Genomic DNA, 12371 nt, shown 5'->3' on the forward strand with positions numbered 1-12371 from the left:
CCATCACCCTCATTCAGTCCCCTCCCCCATTAAAAGCCATCCCACTCCAGTCTCATCATCCATGTCGCCCAAAAACATCCCAAATTCCACCCCGACCTCCCAAGCTCACGCTCCTGTCCCATATCGGGTCAATCGCTATTAAAAGTCCCCTTCCCTTGTCGCCGCCCCCCCCCCCAACCTGCTTGGGTCCCACCCTCACCCCACCCCCAGCCCGCGCCTGGACAAGTCTCCCCTGCCAACCCGCCGTTCCATCGCGATCTCAACCCCCTTCCCCCAACCCGCGCGGGGGCTCCGCAGCCCCCACTCTCGTTCTCCGTAAGTACCACCGGCCCAGGCTCCGAGAGAGCGGACCAGGAGAGGGGGGGAGGTCTCCTCACCGGCGAGCCGCTGCAGGCGAAAACGGCGGCGGAGGCGGCGATGCCCTTGTCTTCTCAGGAGGCTACAGCGACGACGCTCTCACTCCCTCCCCTGTGTCCAGTAAGGTGGCGGATGGCGCGCAGGGACCGAGAGCCTCCTCCTCAGATTCGGCTCTGAATCCTCTGCAGTAGCCGACGAAGAGCCCGACGGGTGGGGGGAGGGGACGCTCGGCTGCGGGCGAAGGAGGAGGAGGCGGAGGGAGGGGGCGGGGGACCGCTAAGAAGGGCGGGGAAGGAGGAGCCTGCGCGGCGCCGCGACACGTCCCACAGCCTCAGCGCGCCGGGACCACAATTCCCGGCATGCCCTGCTCCGGCCCGCGCCTGGCCTCCGCGGCCTACGCCTCCAGCCGCGCGCCCTATGCAGAGTGGCCGCGCCCGCCCTGGTCACGGACAATGGAGTAAAGTCAACCATCCCTTAGCGGCTTTTGTAAACTCAGAAACCATTTGTGAGGAAAGTTAGGTCTCCCCGAGCCCTCTTCTCAAAGTAGCGATGTTTGCAACGTCTCCCACCTCTTTACACACACATACACCCGCCGCCGCCCCCTGCTGGACTACACTTCCCAGCATGCTCCCACAGTCTCCCGCCCTCCTTCCGGACCCTTCTCAGAGGCGGTACTAGAGTTCCCAGGGGGTGGTGCCTGCGAAATGCTGGGAGATGCAGTTCTCGTTTCTTCCTCCATGTTAAGAAAAAGAAGTGAAAGAGAGGAAAAAAGGAAGGAATAACCCACTGAGGATAGGCCTAGATGGGCTAGATCACCTGTGAGTCTGTACTCTCATCGCCAGCCCCGTTGCCACTGTCACACCAGAGCTAATTCAGCAGCTCCCTCCTGGTCTCCCTGCAAATCAGAGGACGATTTGGCAACTTAAATGCAAATGTGAAAAGAGGTTGCTTTTCGACCGGGCTCCATTACTTTAATTTTTTTTTACCTTAAAAAGAGAATGAAACATTTTGAAAAAGATGAATGCACAAGGTGCATTGAGGTTTTTGATTATCGGGGTATTGTAAATCTCCATTTGTATATACAAACAATACAGTAGTAAGCAGCTATTTGAAATGATGATGTAGATCTATTTATTGACACGAAAAGCTATTCACCATTTATTCTGGAGGGAAACACATTGATTACAGAACAGCATCTTTAAATGGTCCAATTTACGTGAAGTTTGAGACGATAGTCTATAAAAGCATAGTGAGACTTAAGCAAAGAGGTTCCCCCAAATACTATCAGTGTTTATCTTGGAGGAAAGGGTGTCAGATTTCAAGTAATTCTTATTTTCTTATTGCCTGAACTGTTTAAAAAAGAGCATCTAATTTTTTAAGTTATAAGACTATTTTCAAAAAATTTCCAAAATCCAACAACAGTTCTTTGCTGCCTAAAAGCTTACCACGGCTTCCTGTTGCCCTCAGTGGTGCTCTGGGATGAGGCCTGTCTGGTTTTTCTGTGAGCTCAACAGTTCCACTATTAAAACAAATAATGGTGGTTATTTACAATTAATAAAAGACCATTAAATTAGTAGAATGTTTTCTATTCTCATTACCTATTCTCAAATTTTTACTTCTTCCGGTCTTTCCAAAGCCATTTCCTCCTTTTCTCCTCATTCTTGAAATTCAAACCAAAATCCCACCTTCCCTAGAATGAATTTTAGGCACATTAATTTTCTTTCTATCTGAATTCTTATAGCACTGGTTTTTAATCTCTGGGCCAGAGATCTCTGTGGAGATGGGGAGTGAGGAGGGAGGAACAGAGTTACTGTAAAGGGTCTGCAAAGCTCTCCTTAAACAAAACATTGTCTATTGACTGAATAAGTCTTATACTTAAAAAAATAATTTTTCTTCTGTGTCCAACTCTCCTAGCATATGGAACATGGCATCAGATGATCCCCTATTTAGCATAAGTCCTGTTATGGTATTTTAGATTTAGGATATTGTTATTCCTTGATGTTCTGAACACTAGAACATTCAAGCTCCACTAGCCAGCCCACTGGAGAACCTCAAGCCTACGTGAGAAAGGCCAGGTTCCTTGTATCAGAGGTTAATGTGGTCTACAGCCCTGCTGCAATCAATCTCTTCAGCTTCACCCCACCTAACTCTAGTTACACTTCTGTTCCTTATGACTCACTCTGCCCAAATATATCGGGCACTGTCATTTTCTTTTTTTTTTTTTTTAAGATTTTTTTTTTTTTTCAGTAATCTCTACACCTAATGTAAGGCTCAAACTCACAACCCTGAGATCAAAAGTTGCACATTCCACCAACTGAACCAGCCAGGTGCCGCGGGCACTATCATTTTCAAACTGCCTATCTCATTTTCATCCTTTTTGCCCAGCCTTAAAAGCCCAGTACCATACATACATTTCCCCAAATATCATAGCCCCTCTGCTCCCTTTTTTTAAGTTTTTAAAAAAATTTTTAGTGTTTATTTTTGAGAGAGAGACAGACAGAGCACGAGTGGGGGAGGGGCAGAGAGAGGGGGAGACACAGAATCCAAAGCAGGCTCTAGGCTCTGAGCTGTCAGCACAGAGCCCAACATGGGTCTCTAACCTATGAATCGCAAGATCATGACCAGAGCCAAAGTCGGACACTTAAACAACTGAGCCACCCAAGTGCCCCTCTCTTTTCTGAGCTGAGTAAGAAAAGTGCCTGTGACATGTTTGCTATGTGACAGGGAAGTCCCTTCCCCTCCCTAATTGTTGCATTGCCCAGGCCCTCTTCTAAACCCTCTTTACTCCTCTCCTCCTTCTTTTTCCCATTTGTCCTACTGGAAGAAAGAGGGGGGCCAGGTGAAGATCAGAATTAGAAGGGATCTGGTCTGGCCAGGAAGTAAAGCATTATCAGGTTTAGGGTCACAGGGATGAGAAAGTTTACCAGACTATCCTAAATTAGACCTTGCCTTAAACATGCTGGGTGACCTTTAGTAAGTCTCTTAACTGTCCTGAATCTCAGTGTTTACATCTGTAAAATGGAAGGAATGATTCCTGCCCTGTCTCCTCAAAACGTTATTAGGAGAATCCAATAAAGCAATGAGTATGAGAGTATTTGGAGACTGTTAAGTGACACTTACAGTGCAAACCCTTCATCTAATTTGAGAATTCTCTCTCCGAATCCCCACCAACTGTTGGTATGTAAACTTTTTACTCAGAATTAGACCATTATTAATGGATTTATTAAAGTATTTAAGGTATCAACTCCATGAAGCCAATTTAATTCCTTGATAAATTTTCTGTATAGCACAGTTAAACAATTTCTAACTTTTCTAGATCTTTTTCTATATTGAATTTGCATCAAGATATATTCTTTTCTCTGTCAATTTTACAAGAAAGATCAGATTCTTCGGTTATCTTTTATCTTTACCAATTTTTACTGATTTTTGCTTCAGCTATTACGAAGTTTCTAGTCATTATTTCCACCAATTCCACCTTTTCCTGGAAGCAGTTTGAGCCATTGTCAGTTTTATTTTGTGTTGATTATGTCTACCAAGTGGAATCTTCCCAGGGGTCAACTTTGCAATGTTTAATGTTACCAACAAAGATGGGATCATTCAGTTTGCTTTTCCATCCATAATAAATGTTTACCACATGTAGTTTTAGCCATTGTCAGTTTTATTTTGTGTTGATTATTTCTACCACATCTAATTTTTTTTTTTTTGTTTTCTGCAACCCAACCAAAACACACTCAAGGACAAAATGACAGTGTCAAAACACTATCCTTTGCCTGTTATTCTGATTAACTGGGACTGTGAGATGGTTTTGTCTCCACTGTGTTAATGAGTTTGTTTGAGCTCCTCTTTCTCTCAAAGCATCTCTTTAAGAGCATTGGCACACATGTGTGGGCTGGACTCTTAAGAATTGCTTGCAAAAAAAAAAAAAAAAGTATTGCATTAGAATGGCAGGAAAATGGACATTACAGACCATGTTAGGAGAACCAATTTTCATTGAGCCAGCTGCTGGGCTGGCATTTAAGATCCATTATGTCATTTAATCCTTCAGCCTAAACTTCCTTTACATGCCCATTTTATAGCAGAGAAAATTGAGGCCCAGAGAGAGGAAGAGATGGCCGAATTAGGATCAGAAACCAAGCCCTAGTTTAACACTTGGTGCAATTTGAATGTTTACAAGTTCCAAAAATTATGTAACTTAATTTTTAAACTTTTGCAATCGTCTTAATGGAAAATTAAATTATAATTTTAGAGTTTAGCTAAGATAAACAAGAAAAATGCATGAATATAAACAAAGCATTCTCAAAGAGCTTTTTGTAAATTAAAAATAGAATTACCATATGATCCAGTAATTCCACTGTTGGGTATTTACCCAAAGAAAACAAAAACACTAATTCAAAAAGATATATGCACCCCTATGTTTATTTCAGCATTTATAATAACCAAAATGGAAGCAGCCCAAGTTTCCATCAATAGATAAATAAAGAAGATATGGGGTGTGTGTGTATGTGTGTGTGTGTGTGTGTGTGTGTGTGTGTATAAAATGGAATATTACTCAGTCATAAAAAAAAGAATAAAATCTTGCCATTTACAACCACATGGCTCTGGAGAGTATTATGCTAAGTGAAATAAGTCAGTCAGAGAAAGACAAATACCATATGATTTTACTCATATGTGGAATTTAAGAAACAAAATAAAAAAAGAGGCAAGCAAAAAAGAAAACCAGACTCTTAACTATAGAGAACAAATTAATAGTTGGGGGGGGGGGGTTGTGTGGAGACATGAGTGAAACAGGTAAGGGGATTAAGAGTACTAAATGATGAGCACTGAGTAATGTATAGAATTGTTGAATCACTATATCATATACCTGAAACACTGTATGCTAATTATCCTGGAATTAAATTTTTAAATGTTTATTTAGTTTTGAGAGAGAGACAGACAGAACACGAGCTGGGGAGGGACAGAGAGAGAGGGAGACACAGAATCCAACGCAGGCTCCAGGCTCTGAGCTGTCAGCACAGCAGGGCTCGAACCCACGAACTACAAGATCATGACCTGAGCTGAAGTCGGCCGCTTCACCGACTAAGCCACCTAGACACCCCTTGAATTAAAATGTTTTAAATATATTTAATTTTTTTAATATTTATTTTTATTTTTGAGACAGAGAGAGCATGAGTGGGAGAGGGGCAGAGAGAGAGGGAGACACAGAATCTGAAGCAGGCTCCAGGCTCCGAGCTGTCAGCACAGAGCCTGACATGGGGCTCGAACATACAGACCGTGAGATCATGACTTGAGCCGAAGCCGGATGCCCAACCGACTGAGCCACCCAGGCACCCCTAAATATATTTTAAAAAGAGATTTTTTTGTGTGATAGCAAATGAGATAAGGAGTATGAAAATGTTTTGTAAATGACCAAACACTGGACAAATGGAAGTTACTACCATTTGTGATGAAGGCTGTTATATCAACCTGTTAGGCCATTTTCCCAGAGTGCTAGAAAACTAATAACATAATAACATTCAGTAGATGGGTATCAAATGCCCATCCTAATATTTAATTCTAACAACCAATACTAAAGAATAGGATTGCATCCTATATATCTATCCTTTAAGACCCAATTCCGACATCAGGAAGCCTCTCCTCACCTTTGGTTAGGTTAGAAGCCCACTGTGCTCCCATGGACTGCTCACACTATATGTTCACTGTCTATTTACTGTCCTCAAGGACAAGGAGCAAGGTGGTCTGGTTCATCTCTGTGACCCACCTAAATCAGTTCAGCCGGGGGCTTCTCCCAGCGTAAGCCTTCAGTAAATAGTGGTTGAATTAATGAACAAATCAGGGGCGCCTGGGTGGCTCAGTTGGTTGAGCGTCAGACTTCGGCTCAGGTTGTGATCTCAGGGTTTGTGAGTTTGAGCCCTGCGTCGGGCTCTGTGCTGCCAGCTCAGAGCCTAGAGCCTGCTTCAGATTCTGTGTCTCTGTCTTTCTCTGCCCCTCCCCTACTCACACTCTCTCCTTCAAAAATAAATAAACGTTAAAAAAGAATAAATCAATCCATTAGGGGCTGCTAGCTGGCTCAGTCAGTGGAGCATGGGACTCTAGATCTTTGGCTTGAGAGTTCAAGGCCAACAATGGGCATAGAGATCACTTAAAAATAAAATATTTTTTTTAAAAATCTAAGGAAGTTTATTTTTTAATTAACATGACAAGTATATAGACCATATAATCAACAAGGGAAATAACAATAAAGCTTGGGGGAAGAGTTTTTTTAAATGACAATGGAAAGATAAATTAAGGGCAAAGGTAAATCATAAATGAATCTGCACAAACATTAACAGCTATGGAAGCTTCCATGCAGCAGCAGGCAATTGGAGGAAAGAGGCTTGACATCCCAGGTTCAAATCCTAACTCAACTAGGAATGCGTGTTTAGTCACTTCCCCTCCTACACCTGATCCTTATCCATAAAATTGCTGACCATATAGAACCCCAGGGCAGATAAAAGAATTAATCAAAGTACCAGATGTTTTGCATGCTCTGAAAAGCTGACAGAAGTGAGGGCTGTTACTGATGAAGGTCAGGAGAGAATTTGCTGGGAAGTTTACGTTTAGGAAGATCCTTTACATAAAGCTGCTCAGTTCATAAACTTGAAAACAAAAAAAAAAAAGCAGTCTGATTATAGTGGGTTAAATTGTGTCTCCCAGAAAGTCCCAGTTTTAACCCTCGTGCACGTGAATGCGATCTTATTAGAAAGTAGAATCTTGGCTATTAAAAATCTTAGGATGAGATCCATCCTGGATTTAGGTGGGCCCTAAATCCAGTGAGTGGAGGTGTCTTTATTAGAAAAAAGAGAAGAGATTTGAGACACAGAGACAATAAATGGGAAGGCCATGTGAAGATAGAGGCAGAGATGAGTAGTCACGCAGCCCCAAGCTAAGGAACACCAAGGACTATTGGAAGCCACTAGAAGCTGGGAGGGAGGCATAGATGGATTCTCCCGAAGCCTCCAGGAAGAACCAAGCCTGCTAACATCTTGATTTCAGACACCTGGCCTCTCAACTGTGCAAGGATACATTTCTGTTTTGTTTTTTTTTTAATTTATTTTTTTAACATTTATTTATTTCTGAGACAGAGAGAGACAGAGCATGAACGGGGAGGGTCAGAGAGAGGGAGACACAGAATCTGAAACAGGCTCCAGGCTATGAGCTGTCCGCACAGAGCTGGACGCGGGGCTCGAACTCACGGACCGCGAGATCATGACCTGAGCCGAAGTCGGCCGCTTAACCGACTGAGCCACCCAGGCGCCCCGCATTTCTGTTGTTTTAAGCCACGAGTTTGTAGTAATTTGTTAAGGCAGTCCTAGGAGACCAATATACCAATTAAGCTGGAAGCCCAAGTAATCAACTAATTAGCAAATATTTTAAGACCCCCCAAAAAGATTCAGAAGAGTATATTTTGGGAAATGTTTATCCGTTCCACTTAATCTCTAAAAGCAGCTATGGAAAATTTGTGTTAACATCCATTGTCTTCAAATCCATGCCTTTTCTCTTTTTAACTAGTAGTTCTTGACCTGTCTCCTGGGGTGGCCCATACTTTGAATGAGTAGAAAGAACTCTGGTATCATACAAATTGCACAGACTTAGGAGACCAGATCTGGGTTCATATCGCAGCTCAGCCACCTAGAGGCTACCACATTGAGAAAATCATTTGTCCTTATTGAACCTCCGTGTCCTCCATTGTAAGATGTGACTAATATTATCCGCTTCATAGGGTGAAATGAATTAATTCATGTCAAGTACAGTGCCTGACCCAGGAGATTCATAACTTTGCCTTGTCCAGAGAGCAATAGAGATCTTCTCTTTTTATTTGGGTGATGTTTGGCTGGTGGAGGAAGGGAAAGGAAGGAGCCACCAATTTTCATTTCAACTAGAAGGTGGGAAAGCATTCCAGAAAAAGAGAAAGAACAAGAACAAGTGCTTTTATTTCCAGAAGAGCTGAGGTTCCTCTGGGTGGGATCTATGAACCCCCCTAGAAGAAGATGGACAGCGTTGGATACTTATGTATTATTCATTCAGCATAAGGTACTGACCCCAGGCACAGTAACTCCTGCATTGGCTGCCTGGGATTTGGGTGGAATTGGGGCCAAGAGAGAGAGGTCACTGGTACTCTAGTTATCAAATTCCATTCTGGACTGAGCTCCTTTGGGAAAGTTTACTGAAGTGGAAACCCTTGAAGTGTACTCTGAAGGATGAGGAGGAACTCATCAGACAGTGAAGGAACCTGTAGAGGGCAGAGGAAGCGTCCCTGAGTTCAGGAAAACTCACATCAGGGGTTCTCAACCCTTTTCGTGCCATGGACCCTTTAGGTAGGCTGCTAAGGCCTACGAAGCTCCTCTCAAAATAATGATTGTAAGTGCATAACATAAAATACCAGAATTACCAAAGAAACCATTTATACTGAAATACAGTGATCAAATATGAATATATATTCATTCACAAATTAAAGATCTCACTACCTAATAACTACACAGTTTCAAAGTAGTGATGAACACAAAATATGTCAGGATATTTTCAAGATATTTCAAAATATTTCAAGATATTTTGCAACAACTGTAATGTGATAGGGAAACATCTGTGATTTCTGTTGGTGACAAAATTGGAAGGTACTGCTAAGTCTACTTGTGGCTTGTCACCTATATTCAAAATGGAAAGAAAAACCAGATTTCTGTAAAGATTAATGAATATAAAAATGTAGCTCTCCCATCCAAGAGCACAGCCCTCTGGACTCTCAGGCCCCAGGTTAAGAATCTCTCTTCCAAGTAGTTGGACTAGAGCATAAAAATTATGTAAGAAGGGACGACAGAGACTGGGGGCTTGTGTCTGTGACAGGAATTTTAATTTTTAAAAAATTTTTTTAATGTTTATTCATTTTTGAGAGACACAGTGTGAGCGGGGGAGGGGCAGAGAGAGAGGGAGACACAGAATCCAAAGCAGACTCCAGGCTCTGAGCTGTCAGCACAGAGCCCAATGTGGGGCTCAAACCCACGAATCATGAGACCATGACCTGAGCCAAAGTCAGATGCTTAAGTGACTGAGCCACCCAGGTGCCCCGGGAAAGGAATTTTTTTTAAATATAATTAATTGTCAAGTTAGTTAACATACAGTGTATACAGTGCACTCTTGGTTTCGGGGGTAGATTCCCATGATTCATCGTTTACATACAACACCCAGTGCTCATCCCAACAAGTGCCCTCCTCAATGCCCATCACCCATTTTCCCCTCTCCCCCACCCCCTTATTAACCCTCAGTTTGTTCCCTGTATTTAAGAGTCTCTTATGGGTTTGCTTCTCTCTCTGTTTGAAACTATTTTTTACCCCTCCCTACCCCCATCGTCTTCTGTTAAGTTTCTCAAGTTCCACATATGAGTGAAAACATATGATATCTGTCTTTCTCTGACTGACTTATTTCACTTAGCATAATACCCTCCAGTTCCATCCACGTTATTGCAAATGGCAGGATTTCGTTCTTTCTCATTGCCAAGTAGTATTCCATTGTATATATAAACCACATCTTCTTTATCCATTCATCAGTTGTTGGACATTTGGGTTCTTACCATGATTTGGGTATTGTTGAAAGTGCTGCTATAAACACTGGGGTACATGTGCCCCTATGAATCAGCACTCCTGTATCCTTTGCAGAAATTCCTAGTAGTGTTATTGCTAGGTCATAGGGTAGTTCTATTTTTAATTTTTTGAGGAAACTTCACACTGTTTTCCAGAGCAGCTGCACCAGTTTGCAAGAGGTTTCCTGTTTCTCCACATCCTCGCCAACATCTGTTGTTTCCTGAGTTGTTCATTCTAGCCACTCTGACCAGTGTGAGGTGGTATCTCAATGTGGTTTTGATTTGTATTTCCCTGATGATGAGTGATATTGAGCATCTTTCTATGTGTCTGTTGGCCATGTGATAGGAATTTTTAATGGAGTGTGGGGTTGAGAAGGTAGTGCCATGCAGTTGGCAGAGACTAAGGATCCAGCCAGAATTGAACTCCAATCCTCCTTCCTATCTCCATCCTCACAAGCTTGTGACCTTTGGGCAAGTCACTTCATCTTTCTGCAAAATGTGGATATTCACACATACCTCCCAGGGCTGTTATGAGTGTCTAATGTAAATTTCTCTTCAACCCTACAACTCTGTAAAGAGACAAGGATTTTGCATTTTGTTTTGTTGTATTTGTTTACAACTGTATTGTTTTGGTTCTTTATGAAAGAGGAAAGCTTTAGAAAGGTTGGCAGGAGACACTTGGGGATGGCAGGAATGAATAGAGCAAAGCGGACAAGATCAGGCAGACGGGAAGTTGTCTCTGGATGGACTGATCTTACGTCTCAGAGAATACACTTGAGGTAAGCAAAACAGTGCAGACAGAACAAGACTGAGGCAGGAAATCCCCCAGAGGGAAAAGCCTAGAAGTCAGAGCCTCTGTCCAAATACCTATGGCCTGCCATGTCGCTGTTCTGCTAGAGATGGAAAAGTTCTGAGAATGGAATAACCACCTGCGTACCCACTAGTTTGCTCTCATTGTAGTCTTAAGGGGGCGGGGGCTGTTCCTTTTTTCCCCAGTTTTAGGAAGTCTTTATCTATTGTGAACAATCACCTTTTGACAGTCAAAACTGATTTCAAAGAGGATAAATTTGCACAAATTTATCAAAGAATGCACCAAACCCATCCTTTCCAGCTCTCACATTTTCTTGTAGGCTTTTTGTTTTCTCCTAAACTTCTCTTGAAACATTCTAATCCTAACCTGGATGAATTAAGGGGAAAAGAAATGTGTCTGCATCTCACCCAAGAGAGCCTGGGGGGCTGTTTTCTGCAAAGGCCATTCAGGAGCCAATGCCTTTGAGGGTAGTGAGAGATTACCAGAAGTAGGAAGGTCTGGGGCTTGGACATATGTGTGGCCTGCTGTCTGGAGGGACAGCGCATGGTAGATAGAAGGACATTGGTATCCATTAATCAAAATATTTTTCTCTACAAAAGACCAGATCCTTTGCAGGGGAAGGAGCCCATATAATGTAAGCTCTGAATTGGATTTAATTTGATTTAAATTGAATAAAGTAATATGTCATTTCTTACTTCCCTAACTTTGTGGAGTAAGATTCATACCCGCTATATAATCAACAGAAAAAAATAAAACTGACAACATCTAAATTGCACACAGTGAAATTACTCATCGACTAAAATGGATGGAAAAATCAAGGAAGCCTTCTTGACAAAATGTAGATCTGGAAAATTCATCCCAGGAAAAGTGAACTCCATAGAAAATAGAAATAATGACCACAAAAGATAACTTACAATGGCAGAAGCTATAATTATTAAACTGTGATATGGATTTTTTAAATTGACTGGTAACACAAATCATCATTATGAAATTTATACCGAAAATTATTTTTCAGATGAAAATAATTATAGTTCAATTTAAGCCAAAATGAGTAAGTTGGAAATAGATTTAATGACTGTATAGAAAAATCAAAGGTATTGAACTGACTTAATGGGATTTGTTCTGGGAAATATTTTCTCAGTGAAAAGTAATCAATATGATATAATTCCATCAAAAATTTGTATTCATAACTACAAGACAAAAACGTCCTCAGGGTCAGGTAGACTCAGCCGGTAGAGCATGCAACCTATGATCTCAAGGTTGTGAGTTTGAGCCCCACGTTGGGTGTAGAGATTACTTAAAAATAAAAATCTTTAAGGGCGCATGGGTTGCTCAGTCGGTTAAGCGTCCGACTCTTGAATTTGGCTCAGGTCATGGTCTCACAGTTTTGTGGGCTCTGCGCTGACGGTGCAGAGCCTGCTTGGGATTCTCTCTCTCTCCCCTTCTCTCTGCCCCTCCCCTGCTCATGTGCTATCTCTGTCTCTCTCAATATAAACAAATAAACTTTAAAAAATAAAAATAAAAATCTTAAAAAAAAATTTTAATCTTTAGGGTCAAAGTGGGGGCCAAATATCTTGACTCTCTACTAAAGCT

The 12371-nt window shown here is 42.0% G+C and overlaps 1 protein-coding gene across 4 annotated transcripts in view; it reads right to left on the reverse strand.

The window, feature by feature from the left end:
* The window catches only part of FAM168A (family with sequence similarity 168 member A), a 199119-nt gene that overhangs the window by 183469 nt on the left and 3279 nt on the right, over positions 1–12371 (reverse strand). The window contains exon 2 of one of the 4 annotated variants that reach the window (XM_060605674.3): positions 1803–1876. The gene's annotated coding sequence lies outside the window, so the exon portion shown is untranslated. Of the gene's footprint in view, positions 1–377; positions 681–1802; positions 1877–12371 lie in introns of those variants that run through there. The other 3 variants (XM_060605676.2, XM_060605673.3, XM_060605675.3) reach the window with 3 other exon arrangements.

This window comes from Panthera onca, chromosome D1 (assembly GCF_046562875.1).
Source record: "Panthera onca isolate mPanOnc1 chromosome D1, mPanOnc1 haplotype 2, whole genome shotgun sequence".
In the NCBI taxonomy this organism is placed as follows: Eukaryota; Metazoa; Chordata; class Mammalia; order Carnivora; family Felidae; genus Panthera; species Panthera onca.